Below are 18,729 nucleotides of genomic sequence, written 5' to 3'. Positions count from 1 at the left end.
AAAGTAATTTCACTCCTTATAATAATGTATGCCACAGACACATGAAAATGAACTGACAATGTTAAAAGCTGACATCTTGACACCAATACTTTTCTTAAACTATGGAAATACTGTATTAAGATACATTGTCTACTAATTTTTAAAGTCACTGGGGTGGTACCTTTTCAAAACATACACTTTTGTACCTATAAGGTGCATATTGGTATCTCAAAGGTACTTATCTGTAATCTGTAAATCTGTAACTTACCTTAATGGTTCATATTAGGACCTTTTTACAGTGCCATTGACCACTATTGTACCTTTTATTCTGAGAGTGTACAGTAAAGCAGCATATCAGAATACATGTATATTTAAATATTATATACTAGATATGTATATAGACCATTTTTACTTAACACTTTGTGTAGTTAAATCCTTTAGTAAACAAATCAAAGCTCTTAGTAAAGAATCAGTGGGTGTTGAAGATGGTCAGAAGTTACAAGATCTTATATGTGCAGATGTCCAGACTCTCAGTATGACATAAAGCCATTTGAGCTATAAAAGACGGCTGATTTCTTACATCTTACATTCATCTGAAGAGCAAGATGCTGGCTGAGGAATAAAGTGAGAGTAAGAAATGGAGTATTGTTAAAGACAAAAGCAAGGAAGCTTATAAATCAAATGTTTCCTTTGGGATCACAGTGCATGGACCGTCGTTTCACTAAAGCGACGTGATTTAATCCACAAACGTCACACTTGAACTTTGGAAAGGAACAGAAAAGAAAACACATAGTCTTATCTGACTCGTTGTTCATTGAACATCCACCTCCCCTGAGAAACCTTTGAGGCAGGAGCCTCCAAAAGCCATTATGCAGTCGGGATATAGCTAGATGAAAACAGGGCTTACCGTGCCAGGCTTTTGACTGCAACACAAAGCATGAAAATGTTTATATTAGAGTTTTTAGTAGATGTTTCTAGGAAGGAACTACATTTGACTGTTTCACAATTCTAAGATGTTGAAAGTATATATTGAGTTTGGTTCCAAAACGCAATAAATCCATTTTGACTAATTTTGGTAAAAAAAAAAAAATTCTATACCAAGAAAGTGACAAGACGAAAACCACTATTTCTGTTACAACCGTTTACATAGCATCTTTAGGTTATAATTAGAGCCCGACCGATTTATCGTTTTGCCGATTTTATCGGCCGATATGAGCATGTCGCAGATATATCTGTATCGGCGTATAAGCCGCAGATATGCGCCGATATGAACGTTTGTTACAGAACACATTAAATGCATTTGAAAGATGTAAGTACTTGTTGTTAGTTAACATGCTCATTTCAGAGCAATTGATTTAATAAGCTCGCGCAACTCTACACCCTTGCTAAATAAAAGAGGCGGTGCGAAGACGCTTTAGTTTTATAAAAGTCTAAAGTTTGCACGGAACCCTGGGTTTGTGTTATAAAAACGTTGTGCACAACATTAAACATAGCGTACATTACTATGTGCTCCGTCAAGCATTGTCTTCGTAACGGTGAGTGGCTAACAAATTTGTGAAGTACACAACTTACTGTAAAGCTAATAATCAATGACTTCATAAGTTTCTCTTTATAACGTTATTCTTGTCAAAACTGCAAAAGTTTTATGTATTTTGTTCTCTTTGTGTTTTAAAGTTATTTATAATAAGTCAAGTTTACCGTTTAGTGCACTGATATCCGACTAATTTTTGATAATAAAGTTTATTGTTAACTTCTTGCCTATAGTACATATCTTTGTCACATCAATATAAGTGTTGGATCACCACATTTGTGAGTGATCACCACATTTTTGAGTGGTCATTGCATTGCATTGTATTTATTCATATACAGTATATTATGTTAAAGTATATAGTGTATTCTATGTACAGTACTGTAGTATATTATACTGTAGTATATGTGTACTAAACTATAATATACACATAAAGAATATCGGCCGATATATCGTTATCGGTCTTTTTTTACTCCCTAATATCTGTATCGGAATCGGCCCAAAAAAAACGCATATCGGTCGGCCTCTAGTTATAATAACATAAAAAATTCAAATCAAATTCACCAGAATCAAGGACTTTGCTGCTGTAACATGGCTGCAGCAGGCGTAGTGATATTACGCACTGCTCGAAAAAAGTCCACTGCCATTAAAAGTTACTAAGAGGACTATTTTCAGCTGCTGCATAATATCATTGCGCTTCCTGCAGCCATGTTACGGCAGCAAAATCCTTAATTATTACACCAGAATGAAAGTATAGTTCCTAGCCATTTAGGCCTAGAAAATCGCAACTTTTAATTTTCCATCGGTCTTAGAACACGATGTACCTACAGAAGAGTCAAGTTTTAAATAGGAAAAATTTCCAAACTCTTTGGTTATTTTTTTGTGCGATGCTAATGGTCTATTCAGATTCAATTGATTATGCTAAACTATGCTAAAAGTGGTACCGCCAGACCCAGAGATCAGCTGAATGGATTCCAAAAAGGTAAAAATCAAATGTTTAATATGGAATAAATTTCCCGCCTAATGTATTGAGGTCACGGATCAAAAAATAATATGCGTGAATGAAAAAATAATACGCGCAAATTTGATCTTTAAACAGAATTAAAATTAAAATGCACAAAACTGAAAAACGAATGCAAAGTTATCCAAATTGCATACAAAATGGCATTTTCTTTGTTTATATTACTCCTTTATTTCTTCTCTCTAATATTTTCTGCTCATATTTATTTGTTTTGTATGCTTGTGCTGTTTTTTCTCTCGCTGTTATTTTCACACTCTGCGCTTGCTTTTCCAAAAGTTGCCGTTAGAGTTTCATGCAAATCAGGGCGGACTTAAGCGTCACCATTGGTCCGCTAGTTGCAGATTGACAGCTCCTTTAGCCAATCAGTTGAAGAGGAAGTTGACGTCACTCCAGTGCGACTCCCGGCTGCATAGTCGTGCAGGAGAGGATGGATAACCGTCAGCTGGCAAATATTAGACAATTAAATATCATTAAACAAAATATTGTTAGTGTTTGACAGAAATACACTTATGTCTGTTGTGAGTACTCTTTGTCAGTTCTTTAAGATAATGTGTCATCCAAGTAAATGAAAGTCCGTTAACACGAATACTTTTAGCTAGTTTAGGTTTAGGCGGTGGAGTGAGTCTTTGCAGTTTAAGGCTAAAATGAATTACATACATTGGCTTTACACATTCTATGCTCAGTACACTATAATGATAAAGTGATAATAGTTAAGTTATGTGCAAACGTATACAGTATAAAACTAAAAATATTACGATATCATAGGCATTCAGACCTTTCATAGATGGCTGTCTGCTTTTTAGGACAAATATGAAATTACCATTGGTAGACTTCAGCCAAGTTGTACATCTGAACGATCTTGACAAAAAAAATAATAATAGCAAACGGCCTGAATATCAGTGTGGTGCTTCAGGTTTTTATTTTGAATAAATGCACAGTAGTTATAACATGTTATAAAAGAAAGCTTTGTGTTTACTGTAGGGGATTTCCCAATATTGATAAGAAATAAAGCATTTTCAAACCAATTGCTTTTGTTTTATTTTCAGACCCATTGTGTTTACTCGGGCATTACATTATTTGTATTAATACAAATAAATAATAAATATTACAACTCAACAATACAGAAAAAGCTTTGTTTATTATCTGTGCTAGCTATAGATGAACTGCATAACCGAGTTAAATGACACAAGTTAAAATAACTGTATGCTAAATTTACATAAATTATAAACTGGTGCTTTAAGCTCCAAAGTATCCAGCAAGCTGCACAAAATGAAACTAAATATATCTGCCAACAATCTCTGAATTGTGAATTTCCATTAATAGTCCTTTATTGAGCCAATATTCATATTCTGAAAGCATACAATGCAAATAAGTTTAAAAACACTGCATTACTTTCTTGCATATGACGTGTGTGAATACATAGATACACATAATATACTTTAAATATTAGACATATATAAATATTGGACATAAGGAGATTGGTTTAAAGATGTTTAAAATCTCCAGCATGTCTCTTGGTCAGAGCCAGAACACAGAAATGGATCAAAGTAGCCAGATTTAGTGCAAAGGTTTATTTATCTCCACATATATTAAGATCATTAAGGCGACAGGCAGGGTTGTAGAAAGGCTACATGTGTTTCAAACTGTACACGGGAAGGCACGTGTACAGTGTACAGTTTTATAGGACCTGTTGCAATAAGACCACGTTATATTGTGCCAAAAAGTTTGCAATATAAATGTAAAAACAAATATATAAACATGCATTTAAATCCAGCACAAAAATGCCACTGTGAGTGTATAATGAGCACATTAAAAGCAAAAGTATTCATATAACGGCATTTAATGTCTCGTATTACAATAAATATATCTCTCATGACTTCACATAACAGCATAAACTCATAAATAAACATATAAAGAAGCAGGATTGATATGCAAACTGTACTACTTAAATAAAGGTAATATTACTGAAGTAAACTTTGAGGTAAATACGCTAACCGCTAAGTTTAAATAAGCTCAAAACGGACTCTATAAATGCCAATAATTATATTTAAAGAAACTGTACATGCATACTTCACTACCTGTGAATATACAAAAAGTTATCTGAAATTATCAAAGCCCATCTGACGATTATCCATCTTCACCTGCACGAATCACGATCGCCTGCTGTGAGTCGCACCGAAGTGACGTCAACACCGTCTCTTCGACTGATTGGCTAGAGGAGGAGCTGTCAATCTAAAACTAGCGGACCAATGGGGACACTTAAAGTCTGCCCTGATTTGCATGAAACTCTAACTGCAACTTTTGGAAATGCAAGCGCAGAGTGTGGAAATAAGAGCAAGGGAAAAACAGCACAAGCATACAAAACAAATAAATATGAGCAGAATATATTAGAGAGAAGAAAAAAATAAAAAATATAAACAAATAAAACGTCATTTTGTATGCAATTTGGATAACTTTGCATTCGTTTTTCAGTTTTGTGCAATATAACCTTAAATCTGTTTAAAGTTCTGATTTGCGCTTATTATTATTTTATTCATGCATATTATTTTTTAATCCATGACCTCAATACATTAGGCGGGAAATTCATTCCATAGTTTAACTCTAGGGGATCTGGAAAATAAGCATATTTTCAAAAAAAAGTTGAGTGTCCATTTAATACTGATCTGATACAGTACTGATTTTGGTGGTAACTTTTTTTAATGGCATTTATCACATTTTGGAACCAAACTCTTTATATGATTTCCATTGTGTTTTTTTATAACTAGCTCTCATTTATCAGAATGCAAATGCAACACACGATTAATTTCACTACCATCACAATTGCATGAGCAGCACCGTATACATAATATATGCTGCAGAAATTAATATAAGTCAAATGATACTATGCTACTCACAATAGCTTCAGAAATTCATTTTAAAATACCACAATATGATGCTTGCAACTTCTAAGCCAGTGGATCATTTCGACCAAATGCTGCACAAGCTGAAATGGCATGATGAGGACATGTCACTTTTAATTCCAGGCCAGAAAATCCCCACTTTCACCTTTCAACACTTTGCATTCATTTTGTTTTAAATAAGAGCCTCATGGCACTGTAACCTAGATATTTTATCACTATAGCTTGTTGACAACTTCATGTCATAATAGTGTAAATCCTGAACTGAGTTGAACAGACAGTAAAAGGATGATGTGGCAACCTTCAGGTGTCTAAAGACCTTTTAAGGTTAATTAATTTAGTTGCAAGACAATTATTATTTATATATTTACTTGCCAAAGATCAACATAAGAATATAACCAAAATCTTAAATGACTACACTACGCTATAAGCGGCAGCTTCCCCAGCATGGCTTAAGCCTAGTCCCAGACTAAAATATATGTGTCAATGAAAACATCTCGCACTAACCAACCTTCAAATATATTATACCAGTGCCATAGTTTTGTCATATTTTGGCACAGATAGTGTTACAATATTGCAGGGCTATTCAATTCCAATCCTGTAGGGCCGGTGTCCCACAGAGTTTAGGTTAAACCTTAATCAAACAAACCTGCCTGTAATTTTCAAATAATCCTGTGTGGACTTCCTTTAGCTTCTTCAGGTGCGTTGATTTAGGTTTGGAGTTAAACTCTGTGGAACACCGGCCCTCCGGGACCAGAACTGAATAGCCCTGCAATATTGTACCACCATATTATCCAATCACCTGCTGACTACCACCTCTATTTCATACAGTACATTACTGTAGATATTAGATATACTCTAGTATATAACAGTCTACTACCCTATTAATCAGCTAATGTATAATAATGGCAAGAAAGGAGAGGTCTGACAGATGAACTAAGCTTCGAGCAGTGTTTTTCAAGCGTGCGTGTGCCTGTAAATTAATAAGAAGAGTTTTCAAATCCTAATAAGCAAGCAAATGTGTCACAATATAGCAAGAGAAAATACAATTCTGTTCTGAAAACCCTCAGGAAAAACACAGCCCGGGCAGAGGTCGAAACCGATTTAATGAAGCTAACTCGAGGGGCAGATTAAATTAAACTCACGATTCGAATTCACCCGCACAATTATTTTTTGTTTTTATGCACAGAATTTAAAACAGAACGCACAACAACCTGACTTCCATCACACAAAGCAGGCCTAATCGAAAATTGGCTTTGAGGTTTTTTTTCATTAACCTCCTAAGACCTAGTGGTGTGTCCACATAAGTGGACGTCACATTTTTTGTTGTTTGCACCATGTGTAAGTGGAACCTGTTGTACACAACCGTGGACAATTACATTGCTTCATGTTCAAAGAAAATATATTTAGAGGTTCTTCCTAACCCCAAATAGCTGAAATAAATCTAAAATTCAAGCCAAACCAAAGCTCAGGTCTTAACATAATAATACATAAAAATAAAAAAGGCAGAGGTTGCATTAATCAGCCCAGTCTCACGAAATTTCGTTATATAGTCACGTATTTTTTTGATTCTTTTTTCGTGCTATTATCACGAAATTTCGTGTTTTTTCATGATCGTATAACGAATTCCTGTTTTCGTGTGATTTTTTTTTACGTATTGGTTACTCAACTGTTTTGTCCTATTTTCTTACCATTATCGCTTCGGTTTAGGGTTAGATTTAAATAAAATGACATCCCTAACCAAACCCAACTCTAACCCTAACGCCAGGCGACATATAAAAAAATAAATCAGAAAAAATAGTATAAACCAATATATAAAGTGACATTCTAATGCAAGCACCAAATCTAACCCTAAACCGAAGCGACAATGGTTTAAAAATAGGAAAAAGCAGTTGAGTAACCAATACGTGATAATCACACGAAAACAGGAATTCGTTATACGATCACGAAAAAACATGAAATTTCGTGATAATAGCACGAAAAAAGAATCAAAAAAATACGTGACTATATCACGAAACTTTGTGAGACTGGGTAGCATTAATAGAGTTGGCAGATGCTTTTATCTAAGGCTTTAAAGTGATGCTGTACGGCATTGCATGTACACAATGTGTTATTAGCTATAATTTTACATTTCGAAGCCTCAATGTAAGTTTGTTGAGGCCTCTATGTGGGCCCCCTGATTAAGGATTAATGCTGTACCTGCATACACACCATTTATTCGGAAACAACGGAATTGCTAAGCTTTAGTGGTCTCGTTTTTAAACAGACAGATTAATAAACTGTTTTGGACGTGCAATTAATACATGTGCCACAGGGGAGAGCGAAGAATTTTTCCCCATTACATCACATATATTAATAAAACGTGCCATATAATCATAGAGTCTCCAGCGTGCTGTTACCAGTGATGTTGCAACATAAAATCCATCTCTACATCAGCACTGCGTGCAACCTTTACCGAATTGATATTTTATAATCTCCGAGGAAGTTGATCTATGCAAAGCAAACAACCGAAATCTCTCCCTTTTCGCCAATACATTCCATCTTCTATAATTAAAAGGGCAAATTCAATATATCATTAAATTAAATGCAATAAAATGAAAAGATTTCACATGGGGAAAATGGTTAGAAAAGTGAGATTACCTTTGATGGATCTACTCATCCCAATCAATCAATCTAATGCTTTTGGACTTGATGTACAGTCAAATCTATGCCTGGCCACAGCAGCTAGTGCCCTAAGTGACCGTGCCGCAGAAATAGATCCGTCATCGACTGATTACACCTCTTCAAAGCTCAAACCCTGATACTTGCCTTGATGTATCGGGCTCAATTTCCCAGCTAGATGATCCGATCATCGGCACAGTTGCCGTGGAGGAAATAAAGAGAGGTGAAAAGAAAAAAAGACATTGATTTGGTCTAAAACGTAGTAGGGGTGTCTGAACAGTGTGTCTGAATTTATTGACTATGTCAAGGTTTGAGCAGAAGCCAGAAGTGTTGGAGATGATAAAACAAAATATGCTCCTGCTGGAAGATGTATGATGAGGTCAACATGTTGGCAATGCTTACACAATTAAGCTACACAAAAACAAAATTAATACCTAGGATAATAAACTAGAAAGGAGGCAATTGAGTAAATTGTAGCCACCTAAAGTACTTGTAAAGTTCATTGGAGGCATGAAGAAGTTTAGAAATGTGGATTATAGCCCTTTAATGTTCATCTTGACCAACTCATGCAGTGGCATCAAAAATTTATTTAATAATGATATTGCTTCATATTCTACAGTAGTCTTGTAATAATCAAACTTTAATGCAGCGCTCTTAATGATCAATTGTCCTTATCCTGTTCATGTGAGTCTTGTACATTATGGATTGCGACAGTGAGCATAACTATATATGTTGAAAGTCAGCAAGGATCATTAGCACTGAAGTCTTTCCACATACAATAATAGATCTTCCCAAAAGAGGTTTCACAGAGGGATCCATCTTATCCAAAAAAGGCACACGATACGAGTGTGCCGAGACCACCACCAACAATCCAGTATTTGATTTAATTCACTAAACTTACAGACAGTATTGTTTGAGTTAGCTCGTGTTGCTAGTCTGTAACCACATTAGCGTAATTGCCACAGGGCCTCCAAGATCCAATATGGTTATTGCGAGCTAAATGCTATTCACTTAGTACAAGACCTTTGCATTTTTAAGGGCATAATGATGATGATATTGCCTCGGCAATACAAATGAACTTTCACACTTGACAGACCGCATCAGATTTCTACTGGGAACTCCATGCACCAACACATGCCAGACATTTACTGCCAGTAGCCTGAGCTATGCAGCATTCTGCGTACATTTAATTACTGAGAGTGGTTGCTGTGAAAATGCTTTACAGGACAAACAGTTTATCAAAGCATCATTTACTGAATTGGGTTGACTCCAAGGGGCATGTTCATGCGTGTACGCAGGATTCACTCCTGATGGATTTTAATAAACTGCCACTAATCTCTACATGCCAACGCTGGAGCTAGATAAATGTTTTGGGAACTGCTGAGACTAACCAAAAATACTGAAGCAGAAAGATGCTATTCAGAGCCACTCGGAGAAGATGAAGTAGCCGGATGTGTACGGTGGAATAAAGAGAACCATTCATTTAGAAAATAGCATGTAGCTCATTTGTTAAAGCATCGCGTTAGCTGTGCAAAGCTTGTGGGTTCAAACCCCAAACCCCTGTAAGGTGGTTTGGATAAAAGCATGTGCCAAATGCATAAATGTAAATGTACAAAAGGTCCTTATTAAAACATTTCAAAAAGACATGTAAGGGTGATTCTGGCGAAATCAGACCTACAGTATGAGGTGTCATGAAACATTTTGATAAAAAAAGTAAATGCTATCAAAAACAGAAGCATACAGTTACAAACATCTCTTCATGTACTATTTTGCACATGATTTCAAATGACATCATACAAACCAATTTTTTTTTTTTTCCACATTTAAGAGGAAAATTTTCATTACCGCAACATGTCCATGACTGGATTTGGGTTCTTTGACATGGAAATATTTATAATTAAAAAATCAAAAAAATAAAAAGCTTCAGTGCATGTTATACTATAAACATTTACAGTAAAGAAACATGTGATATTTAGTGATCATTGGTAAATGTAAAGACAATAATAAGGAATATAAATGTGTCCAAGACCAATATTCTCATCCTCCGCAACTATTTTCAATCATTGTTTACCCCATCAAGGAACTAACATTTTCAAAAAAAAAAAAAAAATGTTGGAAGGGGCATAATTGACTGTGACACTCAAGATGGCTACCAGGTAAGCAGTTCTTATTTTTCTCACCAGATAAAAGTTGAAATTTTGTTTGTCGTAGTACCTAGACAACTTTTTATTTCTCATTACCGAAACATGAGTTTGTAAATGCATATATTTAATGTAATATCATGTTGTGGTAATGATGATTTTTGATAATGATTTTCAAAAATATTGAAATAATTCTACAGGAAATATTTTTTAAATTCTCTAAAAATAATGGTTATAGTAAGTTCAGACCTTAATCTTATATGTGCAAAAAATATTGGCTTCAAGGGCTTTTTAAAAATTCTGATACTGGACACTTTCTAAATCTGGATTTCGTGAGAATCACCCTTATACCCCTCTGGAGAGGATGTAATAAGCAAGCTATAAAATAAAAAGAGTTGCTTGTTAACTAGAAAATGGCAAGAAAGCTAAACCAGAATCTCTTTACAAACAGTGCAGAGTCTTAAGCAATGCAAAGTCAACAAGTGTGAACAAATCAGATAGTCTAAATATTAGCTAAAGACAAGCTCCTAACATCAAAGGAATCCATGTAATCCTCTATTTATAGTGTATATAGCATTGCTAAGGAGCATGAATGGCAATTAACACAATTTACTAAGCTGTTGTCAGAGGCTGAACTTCATGCTGCAGTATTTACACAAACAATACAATTACTAGTGGTGTGTCGTTCATGAACGATTCGTTCATTTTGAACGAATCTTTAATATGACTCGGGACTACCGAGTTGTCTCAGAGAGTAATTCGTTTATTTTGTGTTGACCACGCATGCGCATTGCGCAACATATGGGCTCTGAATCTGAAACAGAAATGATTAGTTCATCGTTCTCTTGAGTCTCGAGTTCGGGACAGTTTCGAGTCTTTTGTTCTTCCTGTCAGTCCTATAGAGGCTACACTACCAGTACCGGAAAGAGAAATGATTAGTTCACCTTTCGAGTTCGGTCGGGTCCAAGTCTTTCGTTCTTCAATAAGATGGAACTTTTATTTTTCAAATAATGTTTTTGCACATATTTTGTATTTAATTTACTAAATATAAAACAATATAGGATACATTCAGACGCAATCAATAATACGAATCTAATGTTGTATTTAATGTGATATACCAGCGGTCACGTGACATAAGGACTCGGACCCGGCCGAACCCGATCTCGAGACTTGAATGAACTAATCATTTATCTTTCCGGTACATACAGCATAGCCTCTATGAGGCTGACAGGAAGAACGAAAGACTCGAACTCGTCCCGAACTCGAGAGAATGATGAACTAATAATTTCTCTTTCCGGTCCTGTGCTGTATATCATACGGCACAGCCTGGCCGAACACAGAGAGTCAGTAAGACAGTGACGAGTTGATAACTAACATCTGTAAGTTAGACACGAGAGGAGGCGTACAAATGTGATAAATATGGAGTTCCGTTTCTTATATTTTGGCTTTGGCTGCATTACCATGACTTGTTACACGAGGACTGACTTGGAGTAAGCTAATAATTTCTATCTCTTGTATGTTTCAGAGCTTGTGTCAAGAAATAATGAAATAAGGATTTTTATTTCTCATAACTTGTTAGAAATGTCATATTTGTTTGCATAAGTGGTTATTTTGGGGTAATTTGTGAAATTATAGGTAATCATATTTTAAATGAACGAAAAGAACGAAATGACTCAAAAAAAGATTCGTTCATTTTGATGAACGAGATTCAAAGATCCGAATCAGAAAAATGATCCGAACTTCCCATCACTAACAATTAATATCCATGTCCAATGCTATAAATTACTGTCACATGACCCCTTAAACACACTATGCGAGTCGAAGCCTTCAGCACATGATGAATCTAAATGTTTATTTCCTTATTAATGGCATTAATGTCAACTGTAATGTATCCGGATCAACAACTGTATGACAAAATACACCTCTTACAAAAGTACAAAAATACATCTTGCTATATTCATACAGCTTGAATTTTAATGGCACAGTGATTCTGTTTATGTCTTAATTACAGATTTGCTCATTCTGCTGATTTGTTTTGAACAACAGCTGTCTCATTTGAAACTATATTGGTGCACGATTGCACCAATTCTTTTTTTGTCTGTATTATTTCTTTAACATCTCATTTAATACAGCGCAAAGTCAGTTATGATTGTTAATAAAAGACATCTTTTTTTTTTTTTTTTGCATTTTCAGTCAAATGTTCCAACTGCTTGAGCCGTAAAAGACAAAAGGTCTAACAAACCAACAAAAAAATGAATGAATGACTGAGCATCCCAAATGACAAATACCAATGACAAAGCAGCCCTATGATAGCATTCCATAAACCGGTCAGGAAGTGAAATTCAGAGCTTGGAGTCAAACACAAAATGAGAGATTGAGTTTGACCGTAAAAATACAGCAAGGGGAAAAAAGCCATCAAGACTGTGTGTCGCTTTAAAGTCTCAGGGGTTCTCCTGTACAACGGCACAGAGGCTTAGAGACAAAGAATCAATACAATCTGTGAGGTTTTAACTTTCTCTCTTGGCTGAACATAATGGAAAAAAACATTACATAAAAGCAAATATTGCTGCTGGGCAGTGTGCTGAAACCAGAGTGCGCTGTTACAAGTCCTGGAGCCATCAGACGACCAAGAAGTAAAATGACAGCTCCAAATGGTTGACTAGGGGACAACAGGAATAGACACTTGCATTGGTCGATAAAAGCCCCTTAGATCAACATATCACTTTGTTTTCATACATTTACAAATGGTTTTATCAAAGGCCACTGCACTTTTATCAAGGGAAATCCTTTACTATCCATTCCCTCTTATTTCTTTATAAAACAGCAATTATTTGGTTACAGTCAAGCAATTAGTGTCATTTTCATCTGGCCTAATCCGCCTGGGTCCAGATCCCAGCACACAAAATGGACCACCGCAAATATTGACTCATGAAGATAGGTAGGAGCCAGAGAAACCCTGTTGATCATAGCATCTGCGCCTGGAAACTCCTGGCAGTGCACGGCAAAATGAACAATGGAATTCAAACTAGATTTGGCTTTCCTGAATGAATGCATTTTTTTTTGGAGACAAGGGCAAAGCGCTGATAAAAGATAAGGCTGGTGCGCTGGAGGACGACTGACACAAAAGCCTGCTAAAGCCAAGACGAGGGGCTAAAGCGCATTTGTCAGGCTGTATTACTCATCGGGGTTTTCCAGCAAGTGAATGCAAGCTGACAGTTTTGCAAAAATTAAAATATCACACCTTATCTTTCTGCCTGAACCTGATATATCATATTGTCAGCGGGGTGCCTCACACACATGTACTACCGGGGCTGGCGTACGGTCCAAAGCGGAACTGGAGGAGGATCTTGGGAGGGTATTTTTCTGAACAATAGGATGGCCAGGGACCACTCAACCAGGCAAGACCAAGCTGTTGCCTGGCTCATGGTCCATATGCACTTCTCTACGCCCCATCACGTGCAGGGGCATCAATTTTGCTTACATGGTTGTGTAAATCGTGCACAGACAGTAATCCTTTCTGTGTTTTAGAAGTGACAGATGCATAAAAAGACACACTACTGCACACCATTCACATTCATCTAATAGTGCATGAGACATACAGTAAATCAGTTTCTGTTGTTACACAGCTACAGGTTCAGTGCATTACAGTGAATTCGACTGAATTGCACGCTATACATAAATAATAGACAAAAAGTGATCAACTTGGCACGAATGCATCACTTGCTTACATCACCTTACGCCCGCAAGCCTGCAGCAGACTGGTTTAATTTCTCATGAATTAGCCAAGCTTAATGCACTTGCCATCCGTGTGCGTTTTCAATCCATTACGCACTGAAAAGCAAAGGATTACTCAATCCAGTTGACTCCTACGTCAAGAATAAATGGACGTTGGCAAAGCGCGCCAAGTCTACTTTGAAATAACTGTATTCGGTAAAGGATTGCAAATGTAGATCATCCTCACAGAGTATTAGCGCAGAATATATCATCACAGGAGAAACAGCACAGAAGACGCATTCAACAGATGGACGATTGTTTTTATCGGACAAAACCAACTTTGAATAATAACCACAAAGACGAGCTATGAATCATAATTATAACGTATTTCCATAATCTTATCGTCAGTTACGGTTATCAGTTTGTTTCTTATTGCAGATTTAAGGGATTTAAGGGGTTCAATCCCAAATTACGGCGGGAAAGGCAACTACAGCGGGCGCCATATCACAGTTTATCACCTTCAAATAACATTACAGACAGTATAGATTTTAAATGTGATGTGTAGATCTCGATATGGACACAACATGGCAACGAAATAGCCTGCGGAAATTCTCAGATGTGTAAGGGCATGCGTCAAGACGCAGCTTTTAAGATCACGTTTTCCAGGACATTTTGATGGTTTTGTGTTCTGCTTAAGCTCGTCATAAATGTGGTCTCTGACATTTTGTCTGCGCAAAGTTCATTGTCGTAAAGACGCAGCAGGAACGTCTCCATAAAATACGCGGTGCACATGATTGTGAAGACTTCAAATCAGATTCACCTGTCTCCTCCCCGTGGCAGATAACACTTTCACACACTACATATTGCAACTTATATCGTAAAGTAAATGTAGTCAGAAAGCTATTGTAAATCGAAGCATTGAAATGTACAGACTGCGATGGCACGTATTGCGATTGTTAACAGGTATATTGTGTGGATATTGATAGGAATAAAACCACCGACCTACCTTGTCTCTGTCAGCAGTAGTTATTCTATATTCCCCGCTTTGATCCGTAGATGCAAATGAAATTTGCCATCCATGACACGACTCAGTTTGAGAGATCGAGTATCGTTCACCACAATCTACCCTCGCAAAGACGAACCCAGGATGAGAAAATAAAATGAAAAGGGTAGATACTTAACATTAAAACACAGAGGGGATAACAAATCTAATGAAACACAACAGCAGGAAAAAAATAGAAAAGAAAAGAATGTTACGAAAAGAAAATACGTTGCAGGAAATGGGTTGACTTCAGTTCACAAACTGAGGACTCCGGTAAATCCACGCTGCGTCTCTGTATTCCCAATGATGTGAGTGCGCTCTGCAATGAGCAATGCCGATCTCCAATCCGTTTATTCCCAATCTGCTGCGGTTTTACTTCCAGGACTTCAACTTGCAGTAGCATCACTGAGGGTCCGTGACAATACGCATTTGCCTTCTCTCCGAATCGGTTTGGCTTGGGTTTGTTTGTGTTCGTGGTTGTTTCGCCCTTTCCATGTACTGGCATCCGAGCTATCGAGAAGGAACCGCCGCACTCAGTCGGGCGTCTGGATGCCCGCATTTACTGTTGCAGCGAGGAGGATAGATGCGCGTTCACGCTCTCCTTCCTCAGGGGAGTAGGACGCGCGCACTGCTTACCTACGTCAGCCAGCTAGCGCGTGCTCCAAATAGAGACCAGAGAGAGTTTGGCGACTAAGCGACGATATTTTGCTATTCATTGCACTGTAAAAAATGCTTGTGAAATCTACAGTAATTAACTGTGTTCATGCACAGCAAATAACTGTAATAAAGTTCACAGTGGATTACAGTGCATTCAGTGTGAAATCACAGTAGTGTTTTTAAACTGTAAAAATCACAGTAAAAAGGTATGTGCTGTAGAAAATCACAGTAAATAAAATATCCTGCAAAGATTCACAGTAACCAGCAATGTACTGTAGATACTCACAGTAACCAACATTGTACTGTAGAGACTCACAGTAGGGGTGAGCAGGGGCGAAAGTACAATTTTTCAGAAAAACTTAATTTTAAAAGATAAAGTTTTAGACAGATATATTTTTGCTGTGATCAGTAACTCAAGTGTGGACTATGAATTCCAGGTGAAATTTTGGAAACAAAATGGCCTTAGACTCTGTCAGCAGGGACGAAAGTAACACATAGGTGGCTCAAAAGCAGAACAGAACAAGATAGATTTTTGTGTTACACTTGTTTTTAGTAAATAAACATGACTATGATCTTGTTTATGTGTATTTTCGGTTAAATTTTGGTTTCATCAAATGTTTCTAAAGCAACCCGACAGTACAAACTTGAATTGTTGAAAAAAAACATTTTTAACAGTTTGAACACAATAAAATTAAATCAAATAAAAAAATATACATTTTCAACATAATGCAACAGTATTGGCAGTAGGAGAAGAGTAACAAGTGTTACTTTCATCCCGACAGGAACTCCTGACATTTAAACCCGATTGACTTTTATTTTTAAAAACTCTGAGAAATCAAACTTCATGATGTGTTACAGCACATTTTACAGTAAATGTATTTAAGTCCAGTCAACAACAATTTTTGTTAGCAACATGCTGATGTCTAATCTTATTCAGGATACTCAAAATAAACTGAAGAAAATTATTTCTTCAATAATCTTTATTGGGAATTCCTTTTTAAAGTATATTTATTATATTATATTTGAGTATTATGCTAGTAATGACAAATTAGATTTATTTTCTATTTCTTTAAAGGAGAAAGTCACTATGATTATTGTTTTGTCTACAATATGGTACACACAACATTCCATTAAATATGCTACCACACTGAAATAAATTGTAGGTTACACTTAATACTTATACAACTATAAATAAGTTTTCAACTATGTGAACCAACTTTCACTAATTTGCAACTATATCTCAACTAACTGTCTAACTGTCCTTAGAGTATTAGTAGACTGTTAGGGTTAGGGAAGAGGTTAGGGTTAGTGGAATAAGTTGACATGCACCTGCAAAGATACTTATCACAATATCATCACAATAAAGTGTGAATAGATATTAAGCAGACAGTCTACTAATACGGTAAAGATTGGTAGGATAAATAGTTGCAAAGTTACTTATAATTAGTAAAATGTCTAAAGTGGACTATCGAAAAAAAGTGTTACCAAATTGTATTGGCTGACTCGTCATGTTGCTTTGAGTATAATTGGTTAATATGACTGTCATTCAGTAAACTGGCCAATGACTGCTGTGTGAGCACTGGTTTAGTTTGAACAAACTAAGGGTGCATCCCAATTCAGGGTCTGGATCCTTTTAAGGCCGCGGACTTTGAAGGCAAGGCTCAATATTTGAAGGCAGCAGCCTCTAAACGCCACGGAGTGAAATGAAATGAGACGGTCTAGCCTACGGGGGCATCACTTGCTTTTCCCGCCCACTACGCTTGTCACTGGGACACAAAAGCTGAGACCTATCAGACTTTTAAAAATAAATATGGTGGCAGATTTTTTTATTTTACTTTAGAAAATATTCAAACAAATTAGCGTCGCACACCTGAAGTCAATAGATGGGTGCGTAGGATAAGACGACAAAAAGTCTCAAAATATACAAAGAACAATTCCCGCACACTATCTGCTTGCTGAAAAAATGTATTTAATGAAAGTTGTGTTGCAACGTTTCGATCAACTGATCTTCATCAGGCAACATGAAGAGCAACATGATCTTCATCAGTTGCCTGATGAAGATCAGTTGATCGAAACGTTGCAACGCAACTTTCATTAAATACATTTTTTCAGCAAGCAGATGGTGTGCGGGAATTGTTCTTTGTATACTTTAGAAAATATAACACATTGATGCAGATTAAACTATCCAACAGTATGTAAAATTCACCAACCTTAGAAATATACAAAAGCAAAATGCAACACACAACATTGCAGCAATAATATTAATTTACATCACTAAAACATCATTTATAATAGTAAAACAGACACAAGGACCTTTAATTAGCAAAATATACAATTTTATTTAACTACAGTTTTGAATGTTTATTTCAAAATACCCAGACTTCATATTGAATTTTCGGATAGCCAAGGCTGTGAAGGATACATCTATGGATCCTCGGTAGGGCCGTAACGATTTATCGTGCAAATGCGCGTTTTCTCAATTAATGAATTTGCATGAATTACGGTGAAATGCCGCCACATCCAAAAGCCAGGGGGCGCTCTCATGCAGAAACTAACTTTGTGCCACAGAAGAAGTAGGCTAGCATTGCAAACGCTGTTCCAGGAAATGTCTACAAGAATATTTATATTGCTGTTCTTCAAATAGTTTCAGGTATTTTCATGATAATAAAGAATATTTTGAATGATTTTGAATGATTTTGTTTTATTTTGAATGATTATGATTTTTGATGCATAATCAGGCAGGTCTTTATAATAGGACAAGCTATAGCGTTACAGCCCTAACTCGGAATCAGTGGGGAAAAGGCCACAGTAAGAGGCTTTTATATGAATGAGCCTTCGAATTGTGACAGCCTTCGTCACAGCCCGGTGATGTCATTTGCCTTCAGATACGGCCTTGGAAGGCCACAGCCCCTGAATTGGGATGAACCCAGTATGTCAGTTTAAAGGGCGATTTATAGTCGTGCATAGGTCCGTAGCCTGTGCATAGCTCTGCGTAGCCTGACGCGCACCTCACAAAATTTTTAACAGCGCATCAGATCTACTGACGCGCGTCTATCTACAGCGCGTCAGATTGGTCCACCAGAACCCCT

The 18,729-nt window shown here is 36.5% G+C and overlaps 1 protein-coding gene across 1 annotated transcript in view; it reads right to left on the bottom strand.

Annotated features, from left to right (window-relative positions):
• Positions 1-15,659, bottom strand: part of adgrb2 (adhesion G protein-coupled receptor B2) — a 363,394-nt gene extending 347,735 nt beyond the window's left edge. The window contains exon 1 of the mRNA XM_065292273.2: positions 14,948-15,659. The gene's annotated coding sequence lies outside the window, so the exon portion shown is untranslated. The remainder of the gene's footprint in view (positions 1-14,947) is intronic.
• Between the last annotated feature and the right edge of the window lie 3,070 nt (positions 15,660-18,729).

Source organism: Paramisgurnus dabryanus, chromosome 19, assembly GCF_030506205.2.
Source record: "Paramisgurnus dabryanus chromosome 19, PD_genome_1.1, whole genome shotgun sequence".
In the NCBI taxonomy this organism is placed as follows: domain Eukaryota; kingdom Metazoa; phylum Chordata; class Actinopteri; order Cypriniformes; family Cobitidae; genus Paramisgurnus; species Paramisgurnus dabryanus.
The sequence above is the reverse complement of the archived record's forward strand: the minus strand, read 5'-3'. Positions and strand labels throughout refer to the sequence as shown.